The 22,878-nt window shown below is 41.2% G+C and overlaps 1 protein-coding gene across 2 annotated transcripts in view; it reads left to right on the forward strand.

Annotated features, from left to right (window-relative positions):
- The first annotated feature begins 1,048 nt into the window (after positions 1-1,048).
- Positions 1,049-22,878, forward strand: part of FRY (FRY microtubule binding protein) — a 388,433-nt gene continuing 366,603 nt past the window's right edge. For both annotated transcript variants that reach the window (XM_030563058.1, XM_030563048.1), the window contains exons 1-2: positions 1,049-1,114; positions 15,408-15,598. The gene's annotated coding sequence lies outside the window, so the exon portion shown is untranslated. The remainder of the gene's footprint in view (positions 1,115-15,407; positions 15,599-22,878) is intronic.

The following is a 22,878-nucleotide window of genomic DNA, read 5'->3' on the forward strand; positions in this document are numbered from 1 at the left end:
CTTTGGATTGCTGGATGAGATGACAGAAATCCTTTTCATGAACAGTCTGCTGAAGTCTCCAGGGTTCTCAAGGATGCAGTGGCTTGCTACAGGGAGATCTAATGTTCAAAGATTCATGCAGGAGAGCAGGCATGATAAAATCCTTTTTTAAGACTTCTACAACCAAAAAGCCAGCCACAGAAAAGCCAGCCCAAGAAAATCCAACCACCACCCCCACCTAAGTTTAGCTTAATTGACAGTTTTATACTGTATTACTCTGCTGTATTAACTGTATTAAAATATTCTGTTTGAATTGTGCTAGTAGGATTCTACATTATTTCATTCAACGTTTTATGTGTAAAATATGTACTGTATAACCTGTCATTGTAAAAAGATACACTATTCAGGTGAAAAGAGCATTGTCATAGGTGAGAGTGGTGAAGTTGTGAATGCCCCCCCCCCTTATTCCGTTATTTCTTATGGGAAAATATTCCTCAGTATACATCATTCCGCTATCCATTGCCCTTTTCAAAAACAACCCCAATATATACAGGGGACCCCCTGTACCGCAAATGCCTCCCAGTAGTGGAGCTGTCAGGTTTGGTCTGGTCATTCCCTCCTTCTAGCCTGTGGGGAGGACCGTGTGTGCTGCGGCACAGTGTGTTTTGGTGCTGGGGTTATTTCTTCCCCTTATGCACCTGTTTACATGACAGAAGGCAGGGCTGCAGAAGTGTCCGGTGCAGGGTCCCCCTGTCCAGTCCCTCGCGGAGGGGCAGCTGAAGGAGCGCTCCCCACACAGCTTTTCCTAGCGTTTGTTAAGCGTCCCAGCCCCCCAGTTGCGGGGCGTGTTGCCATCTGGGGCAGGCTCCTCAGCGCTGGGGCCAGTGTGTGAGGCAGCGGGCATTTGGTTTGGTGAGGGGTTAGGCCCCTGGCGGAGGAGCTGGGGCTGCCCTCCCGCGTCAAGCCGTGGCACTGCTCCGGGGCGGGAGCGACGCCCAGGGGCAGGAGGACCCAGGTGAGACGTGGGGCGGTGCCAGGCGCTGTGAGGGGAGGGCCCTGCTCACGCTACGCCGGCTCCGGCCCGGAGGGAGGAAACATCGGCGGCCGCCAGCGCTGAGAGCGAGCGGGTGAGCGAGTGAGTGATGCTGGGGGAGCGGGCGGGACGCGTCGGTGCTGCTGCCCGGTGGGTCGGAGCCGGCGCTGGGGGGCCGCCTTCTCTAGCCATAGCCCGGAAGAAAGTTTCCCTCAGCCCCGCCGCGCCTGTGGGGTCCCCTTCCCCATCTCTCCCGGGAAGCCGGGGCTCCGAGCCCGCATCTTCCCCCCCGCCTCGCGCCCTTCCTAGTAGCTCCCAGCCCCAGCCTGGCCCCCACCCGGGTCCCATCCATGATCCATCCTGCTGCCGCCCCCTCCTTTCCCTTTATTGTCTCTCCTGCCGATGCTGCCCTTACTCTGAGCCCGGGCCAACAGGGAAGAAGGAACAAAAGCCACTTAGCAGTAGGCAGCTGGGGACCTGAGCCCTTTCCCCTGCCTCCACCTGCAAGGCACGAGAGTGTAACAATAATCCCCCTAAACATCAGTAATGGTCCCCTCTCCTCAACAGGGTTTGTTTTTATTTCTCATGATGGTTGGATGCCGACTGACTTGCGTGGGAATTGCTGCCCTCTCTGGTTAGAAGTAAATGCTTAGAAACGCTGGCTCTGCCACATGCTGTGTGCGCCAGCAAACTTATTTTTAGATGGATCTCGTATTTTTATGCATTTATAAATAGCTTAATCCATATTCGAGTACTGAGAGAGGAAGTGATTTGGTCCTGTGAGCTCCAGACTTTTTATAGAAATTACTAAATAGAGCCAATTCTGTAGGCTGGCCCCAGGTGGATTAATGCCTTAAGTGTGGCATTCTCTTTCTAAATGGCTGAATTATTTAATTATGAAAAATGGCAACTGCACATGCATGATATTATTTTAAAACATCAGTATTTAATAAAAATATTTCATTTACATGTTCAAAGAATCTAAGAATGTTAATATTCTTATCTGAGTCCCATATAAATGATACCTTGTAATATTTTAAATAATTTAAAAAAAGTCATAATTTAAACCTATAAACCTATAAAAGCAAGGTAATTCTGAGTGTAGGAGGCCTTTCCCCTTCTCACTGGTTGTGAACATTTCATTATTTTGTAGTGTAGGACCCTGGAACAGCAAGGATTTATGCATGCGAAATGTCCCATTGAACTCAATGGAGCAACTCATGGATGTAAAGTTTTTCATGTTCTTGGGTTCCAATCTAATAAAGACTTAACAATGTACTGTGGCTCTTATTCAGTACATGTACAGGTTATTGGGTTTCTTTAGGGAAAAGTGTTTGAAGGCAGTATAAAGAAGTCCTATTTGGTATTTTGAAAAATAACCCTTTGATTTTTTTTAAATATTGTATTTAGACTGAATTTACATTTTATTTTTATAATGACTTTACCATTACAGGAATGTTGTCAGTATTGTACTATTAGACTATTATTTCTCTTTTACATGGGAGACATAGTGTAAATAGAGTACTACTACTACTGAAAAAACAAAGGAAAAGAAGTACAAAGACTTGTCTAGTGACCCTATTCCTAGGTGATGACAGTCATAGTTATGCATACTGCCAGCAGCTGCTTGAGACTGTGCCAAGATTTTGGGCTTGAGGGATGATCTCAGCTTCATTATATAGTCAAGTAGTTTATTACTAGATTTTAGTGTTTTAAACTCCTTGGTTTGCTAGGAGGATTTCAAGCCAGTTTCAAAGTTGGAACTGATTAATGTAATCCACTACATGAATTTTATTTTTAGAGCTGGACAAATAATTTCTAATGAACAATTGATTTGACAAAGTTATCTTTCACTGTTTAAAAAATCATCCCCAACCAGATCTCTTTCCCCAGATTTTTCACTAAATAATTTCTGAAAATGTTTGTGAGCAATTCATGTATAAGAATTTGAAATTTGTGTAATTTTAATTGGATATGCCGATCACATGGTGTTTCTCTTCTCGGATTAGTATAATTCTTGGAATCAGGTTTTCAGTGCAAATATTCAGTTATGAATATGAAATTTGCTTTCCTCAAATGTTCTGAACTGTTTGCTTAAAATTCACTATTTTGGTAGATATTGATATTTGTAAACTCATTTATTAGAATATTCATAAAGTAAACACAAACATTATGGAAGCAAATTTGTTTAGCCACATTCAACCAAATATTTTGCAGAATTCGCCCAACTGTTCTTTCCCCTTATTGTAGCTTCATGTCCCTAACATTTAAGGCCTCATATTTTTCCCTTTCACCAGCCTAAAGTATCAAATATTGAGTCATTGTGGGTGAATAAAATTCTGCCCCATATTCATAGATTCTAGGGTCAGAAGGTACCAATGTGATCATCTAGTCTGACCCCCTTCACAAAGCAGGCCACAGAACCCTACCCATCCACTTCTATAACAAACCCCTAACCTATGCCTGAGTTATTGAAGTCTTCAAATTGTGGTCTGAAGACCTCAAGCTGCAGAGAATCCACCAGCAAGTGACCCATGCCCCACACTGCAGGGGAAGGCGAAAAACCTCCAGGGCCTCTGCCAATCTGCCCTGGAGGAAAATTCCCTCCCGACCCCAAATATGGCGATCAGCTAAACCCTGAGCATGTGGGCAAGACTCATCAGCCAGCACTCAGGAAAGAATTCTCTGCAGTAACTCAGATCCCATCCCATCCAACATCCCATCACCAACCACTGGGCATACTTATCTGGCGATAATCAAAGATCAGTTGCCAAAATTAGGCTCTCCCATCATACCATCCCTTCCATAAACTTATCAAGCTTAATCTTAAAGCCAGATATGTCTTTTGCCCTCACTACTCCCCTTGGAAGGCTGTTCCAGAACTTCACTCCTCTAATGGTTAGAAACCTTCATCTAATTTCAAGTCTAAACTTCCTACTGTCCAGTTTCTACCCATTTGTTCTTGTGTCTACATTGGTACTAAGCTTAAATAATTCCTCTCCCTCCCTAATATTAATCCCTCTGATATATTTATAAAGAGCAAGCATATCCCCCCTCAGCCTTCTTTTGGCTAGACTAAACAAGCCAAGCTCTTTGAGTCTCCTTTCATATGACAGGTTTTCCATTCCTCAGATCATCCTAGTAGCCCATCTCTGAACCTGTTCCAGTTTGAATTCATCCTTCTTAAACATGGGAGACCAGAACTGCACACAGTATTCCAGCGCCTTATATAACGGTACTACCACCTCCTTATCTTTGCTGGAAATACCTCGCCTAATGCATCCTAAAACCGCATTAGCTTTTTTAACGGCCATATCACATTGGCGGCTCATAGTCATCCTGTGATCTACCAATACCCCAAGGTCCTTCTCCTCCTCTGTTGCTTCCAACTGATGCGTCCCCAATCTATATCTAAAGTTCTTATTATTAATCCCTAAGTGCATGACCTTGCACTTTTCACTATTAAATTTCATCCTATTCCTATTACTCCAGTTTACAAGGTCGTCCAGATCTTCCTGTATGATATCCCGGTCCTTCTCCGTGTTAGCAATACCCTCCAGCTTCGTTTCATCCACGAACTTTATTAGCACATTCCCACTTTTTGTGCCAAGGTCGGTAATAAAAAGGTTAAATAAGATTGGTCCCAGAACCGATCCTTGAGGAACTCCACTAGTAACCTCCTTCCAGCCTGACAGTTCACCCTTCAGTATGACCCATTGTAGTCTCCCCTTTAACCAGTTCCTTATCCACCTTTCAATTCTCATATTGATTCCCATCTTTTCCAATTTGACTAATAATTCCGCATGTGGAACCATGTCAAATGCCTTACTGAAATGTAGGTAAATTAGGTCTACCGCATTTCCTTTGTCTAAATAGTCTGTCACCTTCTCAAAGAAGGAGATCAGGTTGGTTTGGCACGATCTACCTTTAGTAAAACCATGTTGTACTTTGTCCCAATTACCATTGACCTCAATGTCCTTAACTACTTTCTCCTTCAAATTTTTTTCCAAGACCTTACATACTACAGATGTCAAACTAACAGACCTATAGTTACTCGGATCACACTTTCTCCCTTTCTTAAACATAGGAACTATGTTAGCAATTCTCCAGTCGTACGGTACAACCCCTGAGTTTACTGATTCATTAAAAATTCTCACTAATGGGCTTGCAATTTCATGCCCCAGTTCCTTTAATATTCTCGGATGAAGTTTATCTGGCCCCTCCGATTTTGTCCCATTAAGCTGTTCAAATATGGCTTCTACCTCAGATGTGGTAATATCCACCTCCATATCCTCATTCCCATTTGTCATCCTTCCATTACCCCTAAGCTCCCCATTAGCCTTATTAAAGACTGAGGCAAAGTACTTATTTAGATATTGGGCCATGCCTAGGTTATCCTTAACCTCCTTTCCATCCTGCGTGTGTAGCGGTCCCACTTCTTCTTTCTTTGTTTTCTTCTTATTTATATGGCTATAGAACCTTTTACTATTGGTTTTAATTCCCTTTGCAAGGTTCAACTCTACTTGGCTTTTAGCCTTTCTCACTTTATCCCTACATGTTCTGACCTCACTAAGATAGCTTTCCTTGCTAATCTCACCCTTCTTCCACTCCTTGTAGGCTTTCTGCTTTTTCTTAATCACCTTTCTGAGATGCTTGCTCATCCAGCTTGGTTTACAACTCCTGCCTATGGTTTTTTTCCCCTTTCTTGGGATGCAGGCTTCCGATAGTTTCTGCAGCTGCGACTTAAAGTAATTCCAGGCCTCTTCCGCATTTAGATCCACAAGTTCTTCAGTCCAATCCACTTCCCTAACTAATTTCCTTAATTCTTTAAAGTTAGCCCTTTTGAAATAAAAAACCCTAGTCCCAGATCTATTTTTGTTTATCCTTCCATCTAGTTTGATCTGAATTAGCTCATAATCACTCAAACCAAGGTTGTCCCCTACAACCATTTCTTCTAGGAGGTCCTCATTGCTCACCAAAACCAAATCTAAAATGGCATCCCCTCTTGTCGGTTCTTCAACTACTTGGTGAAGGAATCCATCAGCTATCACATCCAGAAAAATCTGATCCCTACTATTCTTGCTAGCACTTGTCCTCCAGTCTATATCTGGGAAGTTAAAGTCTCCCATGATCACACATTTCCCATTAGTGTTTACTTCCTTAAAAACATTAAAGAGGTCTCTATCCATATCCAAATCAGATCCCGGCGGTCTGTAGCACACCGCAAGCACTATCTCAGGGGAGGCTCTAGTAGCTTTCTTTCCCAGTGTGATTTTTGCCCAGACAGACTCTGTCTTGTCCATTCCATCACTTCTTATTTCTTTACAGTTAACCTCCTCATTGATGTACAATGCTACTCCATCTTTGCCTTTATTTCTATCTTTCCTAAACAGCACATAGCATTCAATACGTGTACTCCAGTCATGACTACTATTCCACCACGTTTCTGTTATCACTATAATATCTGGTTTCACTTCCTGCACCAGTAGCTCTAGTTCCTCCATTTTGTTCCCTAGGCTCCTCACATTAGTGTACAGACATCTTAATTTTTGCCGTTTGGCTTCACTCACATTCTGTACCCTGTTAGGCACGGACATTCTACCATCAACATCACCTGTTAGTCTGTTATCTACACTACCCTTCCTCCTTATGCCAATTCTTCTGTCCATGGCTGTATCCCCTCTTACTTTGTTTACTTCCCTCTCAAGGTTAAATTCTGGCATGGAGATCTCCCGAACATCTCCCAACCATCTCCCTCAAATTTCTAGTTTAAAGCTCTCTTAATCAGGTTGGCGAGCCTCCATCCTAGAAGTCTATTTCCCTCCTTGCTCAGGTGAAGTCCATCCCGAGAGAACAGTCTTCTGTCCGTAAATGCTTCCCAATGGCCATACATCCCAAAGCCCTCCTTATAGCACCACTGCCTGAGCCATCTGTTGATTGCCATAATCTTGTCACACCTTTGTCACGCTTCTCTAGGAACCGGCAGAATCGCACTGAAGATCACCTGAGCCTCGATTTCCTTAAGCGTCTTCCCCAGTCTGGCATAGTCTCCCTTGATACATTCCAGAGAGTATCTAGCCGTATCATTCGTTCCCACATGAAGGACAATCGACGGCTTCTACCCCGCTCCCGCTAGTATCCTTTTCAGCCTCAGGTCCACATGCTGTATCTTAGCACCTGGCATACAGCACACCCTTCTGTTCTCCCGATCAGCTCTAGTCACAGGCCTGTCTATTCTTCTCAGTAAGGAGTCTCCAATCACGCAGACCTGCCTTTTCCTGGTGACAGTGCGCTTCTCCGGTCTACCTCCTGCACCCACCGGCTGCAAGTCCTCTCGATTCCTATTCCCCCTTGCAATCCTCCTGGGGCTCATATTTGGTGTTGCCTCCATTGACTCCTCCCCTCTTGCAGGACTATCAGCTCTTCTCTTTTTCCTTGCCCTCTCTTCTTCAGCGACCACCTGCTGTGCCCCTTCTTCATTTTCCAACTCTGCAAATCTGTTCCTGAGTTCTATTTCTCCTTCACTGGCCCGTCTTTTCCTCTGCCTGGTTCTCTTAGTCACATGCTTCCACCGTCCGCTTTCCTCCCCCAGCAGTCTCTCCTCTGAATTCTTTGGTCCTGCTTCCATCTGCACGTCTGAACTTATCCCTTCAGCCCCCTCGTGTCTGTGCTCCATCATCTGCTCAACCCCCCTTCTGAACTCAGCCAGAGTTTGCACCTGCATCTCAAGTCCTCGGATCGTCTCTTCCATCAACTCTATCAGGTGGCACTTCATGCAGACAAAGCTCTTTTCAGGCGCCCCCTCCAGGATCATGTACATGCCACAGCTTCCACATCCAGTCATCCTCATTGTGTCTTTCACTGCTGCCTCTGTATCAGTCATGGCCTTCCCACCTGCCGCCTGGTAGTCAACACAACACAAGCCCCCAGCAGGCACCAGACCACCACCCTATCCCTTGACTTGCTTGTCGGTTCCTCTGTCTTAGCCTCCCCTGCAACCTCCCCCTGGAAACTCCCACTTAAACTCCCCTGTTTACAGCTCTGTTTGCTGGCTCCTGTGCTGCTGCAGCTGTCGTCCTAATGAAGGGAAAGCTTTTTAACTTTAAACTTGAAGTTGGCTGTGTTTTGGGAGGGAGAAGCTTTGAATAGTGGAGCACAACCTGTTATCAGAAAGTAGCCCTTGCACAGTTTATGCATTGTTCAATGCACTAGAGAAACATTGCAATTCATAAGATCCCTTCTGACCTTAAAGTCTATGAGGCAATGGAAACCTCAGCTGTAATTCATGATGCTGCTGGAGGGGTGAATGATATGAGCACATTTTTTGTTCAGTGAACATAGTTTTTCTAGTGTGTGCAGTTAAAAATTTACTTCTTGCAGCAATGAAACGTGAGTGGCTGAATTACCTACCTATTTTTAATACAAACAATTGGACCTTACTGAAAATCTTTCAAAAGCAAGAGAGTATGTCCAAAAAGTGATTCACAACATGCTGCTTGTGGAAATGTCTGGATAGAATTCCAGAAAATTAGTGTGATCTCATTTACTATTTATTGAACTTTAATACCTTCTGCTTTTCACTACTACCGTATCAAATAATTTATTGAAAGAGCAGCCTCATGACTGTCTACACAGAATTTGATATTGTAATTTGTGTTTATTTTACAAGCCATCTGGCTTGCATATGCCATCCTTCTATACTGTACAATGCTATGTTGGTCATTAGAATGCCACAATCACACCCCTTGAGTGGTATGTTCATGGTGAGTTACCACTACAGGATACTGTCAAATCTACCTGCTCTCTTCTTATAGATCTGTATGATATATCTTAGATACTCTTCACATACACATCTCCACAAGTCCTTTCCATAGGCTCATAGAGTGCTATCTTACATATTTATATTCTGTACAAGCTCTTATACTTCACTCATAACTGTTTCTGAGAACTTTCCAGTAGTGCAATAAGCAATGTGACAAAAAATCATCATATGGTGTTCTCTCATCATCTACCTACGATGAGAAATGTATGCAATGGAACGTCTTGTTTAAATAGGGTTATTTTTCTCCTCCTTTTAATATATATGTTTATGTTACACAATGCAAAGATCAAAGAAATGTGCCTTGTACTTAGCAAAAGTGGTGAGGTTTGTGATGGGTCCTAAAACATTCTGTCTTCTGCGCAGACACACTTTATTCTTATGGTGGAGAGTGATTTGAGACAGAGGAGCATAGTTATGTACTACAGTCTTCATCCCAGAGCTTCACGTGATCTTTTCGATATTCTAGGCTCAGGTCATGGAACTCCTTGAAGATAAGAACCCAGATCTCAAACTTGATTTGAAATTGTATGTGAAGCCAGTATAGAAGGTGGAGGACAGGTTGGATGTGCTTGTGATAATCTTTGTTGCTGAGGTGATAGAATACTGCAGTGTTCTATACTACTTGGAATTTTCAAAACAATGAAGTCTTCATGCCCATGTACGTCACATTGCTGTAGTCCAACCAAGAGGTGATGAATAATTTAGGTTAGGTCATTGTCTGTCAGGTTGGGAGGGAGTGTCCTAGTAAAATCCTGTAATTTACCACTACTGGTTTTTGATGACTTTTGGAAAATGAGATATATCTCATTTTAAATTCTAAGCATGAACTGTTTAGTCTAGTATTAGTATATCAAAGGAACCTTGGTGGTTTTTAGAATGTACAACTCTTTATGAATGGTTTCAGATCCAACCTGGTTAAGTAATGGCCATTTTGCTGTCATCCCAACTTTTAATTTGTTTGTCCCTGATACATCTGCCATTGATGGGTCACTATTGTAAGAGAAGGAATAAAGTCCCATTTAGGGAGTGGAGTGACCTTGCCTAACTTGACAGTGTTAGACACTAGTATATGATTTTCAATCTGGCCAGAGTTGCAGCGATGAAGTTAGTGATACAGCTGTTGGAACACCTGGACAGTAATGATACGAATTTATCATACAAATCAGTATTTAGCTATAGGTATAATACTGAGAATGTGCTTGTCAGAGTTGTAGATGATTTGCTTACCACAAGGGGTAAAGGAAACTTGTCCTGTCTGTTGATGGTATTGGATCTATCAGCAGGATTTCATACTGTGACTCATGGACTTTAATTGCATGTCCTGATCACATTGGAATATAAAAATTGCCATGCTGAATCAAACCTGATATCTATATAGTCTGGTATTCTGTCTCAGACAGTGGCCAGTCCCAGATGCTTCAGAAGGAGTTGAGAACCCAGCACTAAGTCTGTGGGATGATCTGCGTCCCGCTTTGTCTCATCTTAATCTCTAATAGTTAGAGGCTGGCTTAAGCCTGGAAGCATGAGGTTTAATAGCCCTTCCAAAATTTTTGTTAGCCTTAATTACGATAACTCTGGATATTCTTGTAATTAGTATATATATCCAGTCCCCATTTTAGTCTCACTGAATTCTTGATCTCATTGGCTTCCTGTGGCAATGAGCTCTGCCTTGTGTGAGCATATTTATGAATATGTCAAAATCATTCCTGATGGAAGGGTATCAGTCAATACTGTTGAGTGAATACATGTAGGTCTGTTCTGAACTTCGTGTTGTATTCCTTAGGGTTTTGTGCTTGCTTTCATGTAGAGGGATTGAGCTATTTCTAGTCTGTTGGTAAAACTTGGCAGTACATACCACACAGTGCAGATGGTATCTGAAGATGCTTGTTTAACTCGTCCTTCACCAACCTGCAGGAGAGGAGGACTAGGACTAGATGGACTTGTTCTAAGGATATAATGTAGTGGCTTGTGTATATATATCACTGTCCACTGCTGGATGGGATACCACATCTTCTGTTGGAGACAGAACAGGAGTACTTTTGGCACCTTAGAGACTAACAAATTTATTTGAGCATAAGCTTTCATGGGCTACAGCCCACTTCATCGGATGCATAAAATGGATCATATAGTGAGGAGATATATATACATACAGAGAACATGAAAAGGTGGGACTGTCTTAAATGGGCTATCTTGATTATCACTACAAAAGGTTTTTTTTCCTCCGCTGACAACAGTTCATCTTAATTAATTAGCCTCTTAGAGTTGGTTGGGAAACTCCCACCTTTTCATGTGTTCTCTCTCTCTCCCCCCTCTGCCCCCATACTCACTATGTGTTCCATTCTATGCGTCCAAGCCAACGAAAGCTTATGCTCAAATAAATTTGTTAGTCTCTAACTTGCCACAAGTACTCCTGTTCTTTTTGCGGATACAGACTAACATGGGAGCTACTCTGAATTCTGTTGGAGTCATCCTTTGTAGACCAAAGACTATGCTTATAGTGAGAATTTTAGGGTATTCTCCCTCTGTTGTTCTAGCACCACTACTGCTCCACCAATACTACCAGAGAACTACTACTAGCGGACTGGTCTCTGCTATTTTTACCATCATGTCATTTAAACATGATCATAGCAGGATTGGACACCCTGCTGGTAGCCATTATCTTTTGTTCTAGTGCTCCCACTGTTACTAGTACCCTACAGCCACACCAGTTAAAAAGCAATGGTGGGAGAACTCTCAGTGCAAATGCAGCCAACAAAGTTAAGAGTTAAACTAGATTGTGGGATAATTTTCTTACCACAGCCTGTCCCAGCATAGTATAATTTCTCAAACAGCCTTTTTCTGGGCACTGCTCCGATCTGCTACTTATGTCATCCAAACAGCACCACAACACCTTTCTAAGTGCATGGACTAAAAACACAATAAATACTTGATTTTACACTTGGACCAAGTTGTTGAGTATGTTAATTTTTTTCCAGTCAGGGACTTAGTTACATTTTTAAAACAAGGTGAGAACAAAAAGTGAGTATACCAACACTCATTCCCACAAATTAAAGAGAGCATGATGAATTAGCAGTAATAGTCTATAAAAGGAGTTCAGATACCCATGTCAGTCTGGGTTGTTAAATTAATAGTTATTTGAAAGCAGTATAGATTCTCTTATGCTATTAAAGTACATCCTGCATTTGGTTTGTCTTAGAGCTTAAGGTCTCTGAACTTTATACTTGCTCATGACAGGTCACATAGACTTCACACGGAATCAAGAGTGTTACCCAGTCTTGGGATTTGAACTATGAACACCAGACATTTGGAGGAGAAATGCTTGTCTGACAGGACAGTGTGTGTAATGTACTGACAATCTTGTATGTGTAATGTTGCCTTCTCTTAGTTCGAACATCAGTATAATCAAGCCTTTGTAATTATTCATTATCTAGTAGTAGCTGGTTCTTAAAAAACCAAACAATGTTAATACTGATATCTAATACTCACTTTCTAATGGAGACTTTTCTTTAACTCAGATGGTGGAGGCCTGTATTTTGAGAATATGGCTGTTCTCACTGTCCTCAAGAATAGTATAGTTGGCAAGTAGTGTCTGTATATAAACAGCACATGAATTCATTATAGGATGAAATCATTATTAGATTCTTTTCATACAGCGATATGTTTCACTATCAACTTGTTTCTGTATGTTTCTTTTATGTTGCCTGATATAATATTAAAAACCTAATTTTTGTATGAAAGCAAAAAATGACTATAGTAGTTACCTTATTTTTGTAAGCACTAGACACAGTTGCTTTCAGAATGAATGATACTTTTATTTTATTGTTAGAGGCAGGTTAAACTGATGAGAGTGACAGCCTGGTTGCTGTTCAAGAGAAGGGCTGTGACCTCAGCACACATGAGGTGCCACAGATGGTCTTGCAGTTACAGTGTTGGCACAGAAGGTGAAATGACCCGTAGGTAATACCGTAATAGTATCTAGGTCTGCTGAAATTATACTGTAAACAAAGAATTCTGTTCTGTTTGTTCTATATTAATCTGGTCACCCCATCTCAAAAAAGATACATTAGAATTGATAAAGGTATAGAGAAGGGTAGGTAATATAATTAGGGGTATGGAATAGTTTCCATATGAGGAGAGATTAAAAAGACTGGGACTGTTCAGTTTAGAAAAGAAAACTAAAGAGAATATGATAGTGGTCTATACAGTCATGAATAGTGTGGAGAAAGGGAATATGGAAGTGTTATTTAGCCCTTTACATAACAAGAACCAACAGTAACCCAGTGAAATTAAAAAGGCAGCAGGTTTAAAACAAACATAGGGAAGTACTATTTCACACAACGCACAGTCAATGTGTGGAATTTGTTGCCAGGGGATGTTCTGAAGGTCAAAAGTATAATTGGGTTCAAAATAGAATTTGATATGTTTGTAGAGGATAGGTCCACCATTGGCTAGTAGCCAAGATAGTCAGGGATGCAACCCCATGCTCTGGGTATCCTTAAACCTCTGACTACCAGAAGCTGGGACTGGATGGCAGGGGATGGATCTCTTGATAGTTGCCCTGCTCTGTTCATTCTCTGTAAAGAATCTGACACTGTCCACTGCTGGAAGACAGCACAGGGCTAGATGGACCATTGATCTGACCCAGTGTGGCCATTCTTATGTTTTTAATAAAATTCATAGGATCATTCAGTTTCAGTTTTCATTGTGGGTTTTGAAAATCCGTTAGGATGAAAGTAAAATCGCTCTGTGTAGATATAATCAATATTTATTCAGAAGCCCCACAGACTAAGGGATGTCTTCATAGCATAATAACCATACTGTATTGTATGCTGTATTGGTGCACCTTTAATTTGGTTATTATTTTGAAATTGGTATTATTGGGATTTCAGAATCCTACATATTGTATGCATTCCAAAAACTGGATATTGGAGATGTTTACATGCTCGGGTGATTTTCAAGGGTAGTAAGGTTGTAATTACAATGGGCTTCTGAAAAGAAATCCTACAGAAGATCCACAAGGGTCATTTAAGAATTGAGACTTGCAAACAACAAGCATGAGAGGTGCGGTACTGGCTGCAGATCAATCACAAAATTACTAATGTGGTAGGAAACTGTTTTTCATGCTTGAAATACAAGTCATGCCAACAGGCAGAGACACTAAGACCTCATCCAGTTCCACAAAGGCCTTAGGAGAAGGAAAGCATTGATGTATTTACCTGGCAATCAAAGGATTATTTAATAGTCAGATTATTCTCAGTATCCAGAAATTTGCACACTGCACAGTACTAATAGTAAGTCAGTGATAGCCGGCATGAAGGGAATCTTCTCCAGATGAAATCTTTAGTGATAATAGGCTGCAATTTTTCAGTGCAGATTTTAGGCAATTTGCAATAGATTGGGATTTTCATTGCAAAACAGCAAATCCAAATTACGCCCAATCAAATGGACTTGTGGAAAGATCTATATGGACAGTAAAGAACTTTATGAAAAGGACTTTTGACAGTGGGAGTGATTTCTATAAAGTTTTATTGGTTTACCAAAGTAAACCTATGGAGAATGGCTTTTCTCTAGCTGTTAATAGGAAGAAGGATCAGATCTAATTTACCAATTAGTGATAACTTGCTGAAATCTCATAACAATGAATCATTAGAGAAGATGAAAGAAAATCAAAAGTGGAAGCAGAAATATTATTTTGACAGAAGGGCCCATGATTTCCCATCTCTTAACCTAGGTCAGGGGTCGGCAACCTGTGGCACACGGCTCCCCTGGCAGGCCAGGCCAGTTTGTTTACCTGCCGCATCGTCAGGTTCGGCCAATCCCACGGTTCGCCGTCTCAGGCCAATGGGGATAGCAGGAAGCCATGGGCAGCACATCCCTTGCCCTTGCCGCTTCCCACCAGTGGGAGCTGCGGTCCTCCAAACCTGCCGATTCGGCAGGTAAACAAACTGGTGCTGACCCTGGTGAGCCTCATGCCAGAGGTTGCGAATCCCTGACCTAGGTGATAGAGTGTGCCTGAGGAAATGCACCTCTAATACTTGGTGCCAAAAGGGTAGATGTGGACTTTCGCATTTCTCATCTGACTGATTCTTTATCATCAATACACAATGCAGAAACTGTCAAGGAACAAGAGAACAACTCAGATTCTAATGAAAGGCTGATACTGAGAAGATCAGAGCAGGAGATTGTCTGTTCTGACTGTGGTTCATTCTTCACTAGTCCTAAACCCTTTCTTTTGTGAGCAAAAATGGAGAATGATACATGTTTATGCAGTCAACATCACGTAGGTTCACTTTATAATCCTTCAGTGATAATTTTTAGTAGTCTGGAGACAGGATCAGAAGCCAATGCCAAAGTCTTTTTGTCACTACAGAGCTTTAGGAGAGCTGGGGTTGAGAACTTAGTATCTTCTCCTTTAGAAGATGCAATGCCATAGCTAATCACTGCTGTCATGTCCTTTTGTGTGTGTGTGTGTGTGTGTGTGTGTGTGTTGGAATAGGGGGAGGTTGAATATCAATTTGGAGAGCCACAGTTTAATTGTCTTTTGTTCTTTTGTTTGTTTTTATATTTGTTTAGAAAGGGGCTGAAGAGTGGCACTTACAGTACAGAAGAATATCTGTGCTTGCTGGCATGTGTCTTTTGCTAGTGGAAATTCTAATGGCTCAAAATGTGAACTAAATCAAATCTGACCTGTCACATGCTAGAGGTGAAACACACACAGACTGGAAATCTACTTCAGTCACATCTTCCGAGGACATGAATTAAAGGTAAGTAGCTTTCTCTTACCTAATTATTTTATAATCAAGCTTTGTTGCTAATTATTTTTTCACATAATTTGCTGAATGGCCTACTGTGGTCCTTATAATTATGGAGCTTGCCTAGTACAATAGGTTTGGTGTATACAGTGCAGTATTGCTGATAGAGCTTTGTTGATATATCTTCATAGTTCAGTCCATGCTTTCTTCCCTTTGAGCTGGCTAAATAATTATTTAAAAGTTGAGAGGTGCCTTCCTATAATAAACCTAGTAGCTTAAGTTACATTGTTCTCTACCTAGGAGAGTACTTTTGTAGGTTATATCTTAGTTTAGTATCAAAGTCTGCCAAAAACAAAATGAGAGGTAAATTATGTTGTTTTGTTTGTTTTAAAGGACAATATTAGAGGCACTCAGAAGACTTGCTATACTGAGGGGCACTTTCAGAAGTTATAGCTGGGGTTGAAGCTCTTGTAGGAGGCAGAAACCGATATAGTAGCAGTGATTCTGAAGAGCAGATCAGTTCAGCAGCTGTGGAGCATGGGAGAGGAGCAGCAGGGTCCTCTGTAGAACTAGCTGAGGGCAAGTGTCTGCAAACTTCTGACTTAATGAGGTGGAGGCAGGATAGGCTCCAGCACACTCTGTCCAAGATAGCAGTGGAAGCCAGTATTTCTCACCTTTAAATAGGCAGCAGATGGTGGGGTGCTAGCATGGTAGAGAAAAGCCATCCCGCCAAAGAAGTGCAGCTTCATAGATGTAGCTCTTTCTGCTCTCACTTTAAAGGAAAAAAAAAAAACTAAATGGTGTGAACCAAATGAGGGGATATCTCCCGGGATGTTTTGTGAGAGATTGGAGCTGGGTTTTTTGCAGTTGTATTTATCTAGATATTTTAAAATAATTACAATTTCACTTTTGTGTTAGATTACCAAAAATCTAGCTTGCCTTGTTTGACCTGGTTCTTTTGAAATCAGCTATGGAATATTATTGGACAGTTCAAAACAATCAATCAATTAAACAAACAACCCACCCCAGTAGTTAGTCTTGATCATCGTCCATGTGATTCAGAATGCTTTAGGAACATTTTTACTGGTCAAGTGGAAAAACATCTTATTTTAGGACTTAACCCTTTCTAAATTTAAAAATATTTTTAGCTCTGTTATTGAATGTGTGGCATGGAACCATAACCACTTAAATGGAAGATTCCAGAGAGCTGCAAGTCGTCAAAGTGCAGGGGTAGAGATTACAGCATATTTCATGTATCAAAGATGCCAAGAAGCTGTGAAGTTTAGTAGACATTAAACATGAATCCAAAAGAGAAAGACCATTGATTTTAAGTCCATTTTAGTTTTTAGCCTTTGAATAAACATTCATTTCACTTAGGAGGGAAACATTTTTCTTACTTATTAATGAAGTTGGCTTACGCTTTATTGTTTAACAATGAGGTCTTGCCCCAGGGTGATAATATTCTGCTGTACTTCCTGCAGAACGTTAAGAGCATTAAATCATGTTTAGTGCTCAATGGCTAGACTTACAACAGAATATCCCTAGATCTTTTGCTTAAATATAACTAAAGCTGCTGCAGATCAAATAGCAACTAGAATTAAGAGAGGAAGCCAAGTTTGAAAAAGAGCACTAATGTTACTGTCTTTACAGGATCAAAGTTTATGAGGAAGCTGAGTTATTGCCATCATGATAGTAAGCACTGAAATCTTATTTTTGTTGTGTTTTTCCCCATAAAAACATAATCCAATATAAAATGTATTTTAATAGTGCTGTAATTACAGAGAAATTTATAGTCAGAATATAAGAACAATCTTTTTGTTGAATAAAAACCTAGTCTGCTTTGTATGCTGTGACAAAGCTCCAAGTCTGTATTGGTGGGTCCCACACTTCCTGACGGATTCAGTGGCCTCAGAAACTCACTAAGGCCCTCAGTATGACCTCCCTTTCCCAGTATGGCAGCAAAGGTTACAGCTTATTGAACTATTTTCATCACAGGCCAGTATGGGAGGTGGGAAGGTGGAATACCCACAGTCTCTTTTGCTCCTTAGAGCTCCATAGGCACCGTTTGGTCTCCTGCCTGGACCAAAGTCTGTTTCCCCTCTCAAAGGGATCTCTGTAGATCATGCAGGGAGGGAAGGGGGGAACCTGAGCACACCCTCTACTCCAGATTCCAGCCTAGGGACCCTAATGGTAGTAGCTGTTATCGGCTTCCCTCCTTCACTGACGCTGCTTTGATTCTCTGGGCCACTTTCCCATGCTCCCCTTTTCCAAGCTTCACCCTTACCTTGGGGTTCAGTAATGCTTCCTCTCCTCCAGCTCCATTCACCTGGGCTCCTCTCAAGAGAACTGGAAAGGAGAGCTTTTAAAGCGGTATAAGTGGGACCTTAAATGGTTCCAGCTGTCTCCATTAGCCTATCAGCCTTAACTGACTCTTTCTCAGCTAATTGAGGTCGTGTGCCAGCATTAGCCCAACGACCTTAACTGGTTAAATTGGCGTCAGGTGTCTTGACTGACCTGGAGTAGCCCTTGTTTGGCTATCCAGGGAACAGGGAGCTGCTCATTCTGAGGCTGATATACCTGCCTTCGACTACCCTCTTGTATCCTTCTGGCCTGAGTCTGTCACAATGCATACAGTATATATTAAAATCCATATTGTAATTGGCATCAAATAAATAGGTCCAGCTGATGTTGTGCAAAAGTACAACGGAAAGAGTTTTAATGTTACTATGTCATCGCCATGGTAGAGACGAAGCGATTTTTTTTTCCTCCTCTAACATATTATCTGTGAAGTTTTATCCATTGGATCTGTATCAGGTTCAAGGTAATCTGGGTAAAACAAATGTCAAAGTCAACTGTTTCTTGCTGTATGAAGCTTTCAGTCTTCGTTGTTGATAAGAGTGATGGGATATGGAACAGTTTCTCTTGAGCTGTTATAGCATTATCAAAGTATGAGGGAATAAAGGATTGATTCTTCCTTATTCAAATAATTAGGAATTTTGCCATTGACTATAGTGAGAACAGGATTAGACCTAAACTATACTCCACTACAGTTTCATCTGGTGGCCCAGTCTAAATTCTTATATAGTTAGTGACCATCATTGTCAAACGTCTAAAGTGAACTCCTGAAGATACGTTTAGTGTGTGTGTTCTTTCTCCCACTTCACTTCAGTCAGCAGAGACTGGACTTTATCTTTTTTGTCCTCATGTAATTATGGAAAAGCTGGGTCAAAGAATTGTGTTATACATCTTCCTCTGAAGGTGCTGAGCTTTGTGGTCATACTGATCTTCTGGGAGAAGCCAGTTGCTGAGAAAGTTCTCTCTTCTGTTCACCTGACGTTCACTTTTGACAGGTCTGTTCCAGTAGCTGAGAGAGCAATTCAAACTGTAAAAACAATTCTTAAAAGAATCTAATTTGGATAACACAGCCTCTTAGTCTGATGGACTATTGGAATACACCTAGAGGAGCAGGTGATCCTAGATCTCCTATAAGGACCAGATTACTGACTTCATCAAAGTTGTTACAACTCAAGCTGATACAAGGAGACATACTAAATAGCTTAAAGTTGAAACAAGCGAAACAGAAATATTTCTTTGACAAAAACACATAGCCTTTATCACCACAGGAAAATGGAGAGACTTTGTATTAATCAGAAAGGAGCATGCAAACCTGCAAAAGTGTTTGATCAACATATGCAGAAGAAGGAGATGTCTATGAAAGAAACCGAAAGGATTTTACTCCTAGGGGAATTCTGTGCCACTGAGCATGTGCAGAATTCATGTCCCCTGCAGATTTCTTTGCTTCCCTGCAGAAAAATGGCTTTCTGATGGGGAAACAGGGAAGCCACAAGAACGCCCTCCCCAGCAGTATGTTTTAGGTGCTCAGGCCAGCTGGCAGAGAGGTAAACCACTGTGGGGTGGGGACAGGACTAGGGAAGACCCGGCTGGTGGCTCCTGCTCTGCGCCAGGCTCAGCTGCTAGTCCCGGCTGGGCTGGGGAGTATGGGACTTCCTCTTCCCATGCACAGCATCCAGGGTTGGGTCAGACCAACCCCTAGATTTCTCCCCCAGCTGCAGGAAGCTCTGCAAACTCCCTCCACCCCCACTTCCTGCACCCATCACTCCTCAGTTGCGGGGGGTGGGATCCCTGTACAGGAAGCTGCTCCCCCATCTGCTCAACCCTCACACATCCAGACCTCCTCATACCCAGACCCTCCCATCGAGCCTCGCACTCAACTCCTCCACCCCGATGAGCTCTACTCCCGCTGCACCTGGACCACCCAGACAAGCCACCCACACCTGGATCCCCACCCCACCAAGCCCCAACTATTTGCACCTGGATCCCCACCCTTCTGAGCCCCACTCCCCCCTGCTGAGCTCTGTCCCCCCCACACATCCAGACCCCCCTGCTTAGCCCCGAGCACCTTCACCTGGAACCCCCCCCCGAAGAGTCCCATTACCCCCAACCCTCCTCCCCCCAACAGGGGAATATGGTGGCTATTGCCTCAGGACACTGTTATCATTTCTCTTTTTCATTCTGAAATGATGATTATGTAAAATTTCATATTTATAATATGCCAACACAGAACAAATAACCAGCTGTTTACTTTTGAGAAAAGTTACCTTTTTAATATTGCTAAACAAGTGAATTTTATTGACATACAGAAAATTATCTAGAGTTTATGGTGTGATAAGCAGACTATCAAGTAACCCAATAGCTAAATCTAATATTAATTTTCAGACTTCACTGATTAAGACTAGGAAGTGAAGTGTGATGTTGCCATGGGGAAGTCTATAAGATAAAGCGCAAGAAGAGCTGAGCTAGTAAATAATTGATATGTTTCTAAGATTAGGAATGATCATTTACAGTCTGTTCTCTTTGATACATATGCATATTTTATACATTATAAACTCTCAAGCAACACATAAGCAAATTATGTGACAGGTTTCATGCAGAACTTTAATATCTTATACAGCTCATATGTGTGCATAGGTACATACAATTATATATTGTGTATATATTTAAAGTTACTGCAACATTAAAGTTGAGAAATCAAGCACATAACTGAGACAGTTACAAAATGTACGGCTTTTAAGATCATATTAACTTTGCCATCCTGTGTATATCATAGTATACTTTTAATAACAATATATTAAGGTATGCATTTAACAGGGAAGAGAGGAATGGGAATACATATGTGCTTTGAGGTTGAGATAATAGTGCACCAGAAAACTTAATATTTTTAATAGCCTGTCTGAAGTAGGGTAACCAGATGTCTCAATTTTGGGATCTTTTTCTTATATAGGCTCTTATTACCCCCCACCCCCTTTCCTGATTTTTCACATTTGCTGTCTAGTCACCCTAGTCTGAAGGCATGACTCTTTAACTTTAATCTTGCATAAGATTGCCCCTGCAATATTAGTTTCCTAGATTTTTTTCCCCTTTTCATTATTTTTTTTTCCAGAGGAACATAAATGAGGTGCTCTTAATTAGACATACTTAATTGAGGGATACGTGATACAGGAGCTCATAAGAAAAATGAAAGCACTTTACAAGTTTTCAAAAAGAGAGAAGATTGATCCTGGCAAGTGTTACTTTTGAAGTTCAAAATCTATCCTGGTAAAATAGTTTCACAAATATCTAGAAAGTTTTTTCTTAATATGTTGAGGAGCGATGAACAGTAAGCAGCATGGCATTATAAGCAATAATCTTACTTGATAAAATTGTTTAACTTCATGCATAGAATTATATAATGAGTGAAGGGATACAATGGGTGTAAATATATTTAAACCTTAGGAAAGGATTTTACACATTATCTCTCAGAATTAACTCTAATTGCTCTTGGACTGAAATGCTATCATACTGATTCAAAATTAATGAAGAATTTTCACCAAAGGAGTTACGATAAACAGCAATATACTGGTCTGGAGAGAGGTGTCTAGGGAAAAACTGCAAGATTACTGTTAGGACCAGTCCTGTTTAACATTTTACTGCCTAAAACAGGTTTTAAAAAAAAACAGCATGCTAATGAAATGTGAAGATTATATTAAATTGGGAGACACCATAACCTTCCCATAGTAAGTTCTACAAATGTGCATGAACACAATACACCCATCTTCTCTTACTCAAACAAATGTAGACATGCAAATTTAATCCTTATAAACTAATCACGCCATATGTTTCGGGAAGGTGTTTCTGGAAAGAGAGCGAGGTGGTGTGTTTTGTTTTCTGTTTTTATATATTATGTTGTTGAGCATGAGTCATATAAGAAATGAAATAGGCATAACAGTGATCAGAGTGTTTTTCTCAGCTTGTCAATAATGTGATTGAATAAAGCCTATTTCCCATAGATGAACTCGAGAGAGAAGGTATGGGTTGGATTTTTGGATCGGATTTTTATCTATCAGACAATTGAATTATGCTTAGTTAGTTTATGTTGTCTGCATTTGAGACCAAGGCCAGCAAAATAATTAAGCAAAAGAACAGAAGTTGAATCTGTTGTAAATACAGAATTTTACTAGAGACACAAATGTTTAAGCACAGTGGGTCCAGGAAACACTTAATATAGGGTATCAGAGGGGTAGCCGTGTTAGTCTGGATCTGTAAAAGCGGCAAAGAGTTCTGTGGCACCTTATAGACTAACAGACGTTTTAGAGCATGAGCTTTCGTGGGTGAATGCTTCATGCATCTGACGAAGTGTGTATTCACCCATGAAAGCTCATGCTCCAAAACGTCTGTTAGTCTATAAGATGCCACAGGACTCTTTGCTGCTTTTACTTAATATAGGAAATCCCAACAAGGGAGGCTCTAACATTGCTACGCTAAAGAGGAAGCTCATATTAATGAGGGATATAATATGTAGTACATAACCAGTATCTGGAGTTCAGAACCTCCGTTTATTGCACAGCTGCACAAATGATGGCCTTAGCACACTTCTTCATCTTTAATAGTTTTGAGAAGAAAAGCATGGCTTGAAGAGGAAGTAGAAATTGGAATATTTATGCTAATAAGTGGGTTTCTGCAGGGTTCTGACTGTGGATAACAGAGGTATGCAGACCTGAAGAAGAGCTTTGTGTAAGCTCGAAAGCTTGTCTCACTCACCAACAGAAGTTGGTCCTGTAAAAGTAATCTCATCTACCATGTCTCTCTAAAGGTGTATATAGTCAGTGATAAAAGTGAAACATGTTTGGAATTGTAATTGCTTCCTCTTCCAAAAGGTTCTTGATATGCAGAGAAAGAGTGACCCCCCCAAAAAAAGAAAAAAAAGACTGCAGTTATACATAAATGATATGTAA

Source organism: Gopherus evgoodei, chromosome 1 (assembly GCF_007399415.2).
Source record: "Gopherus evgoodei ecotype Sinaloan lineage chromosome 1, rGopEvg1_v1.p, whole genome shotgun sequence".
In the NCBI taxonomy this organism is placed as follows: Eukaryota; Metazoa; Chordata; order Testudines; family Testudinidae; genus Gopherus; species Gopherus evgoodei.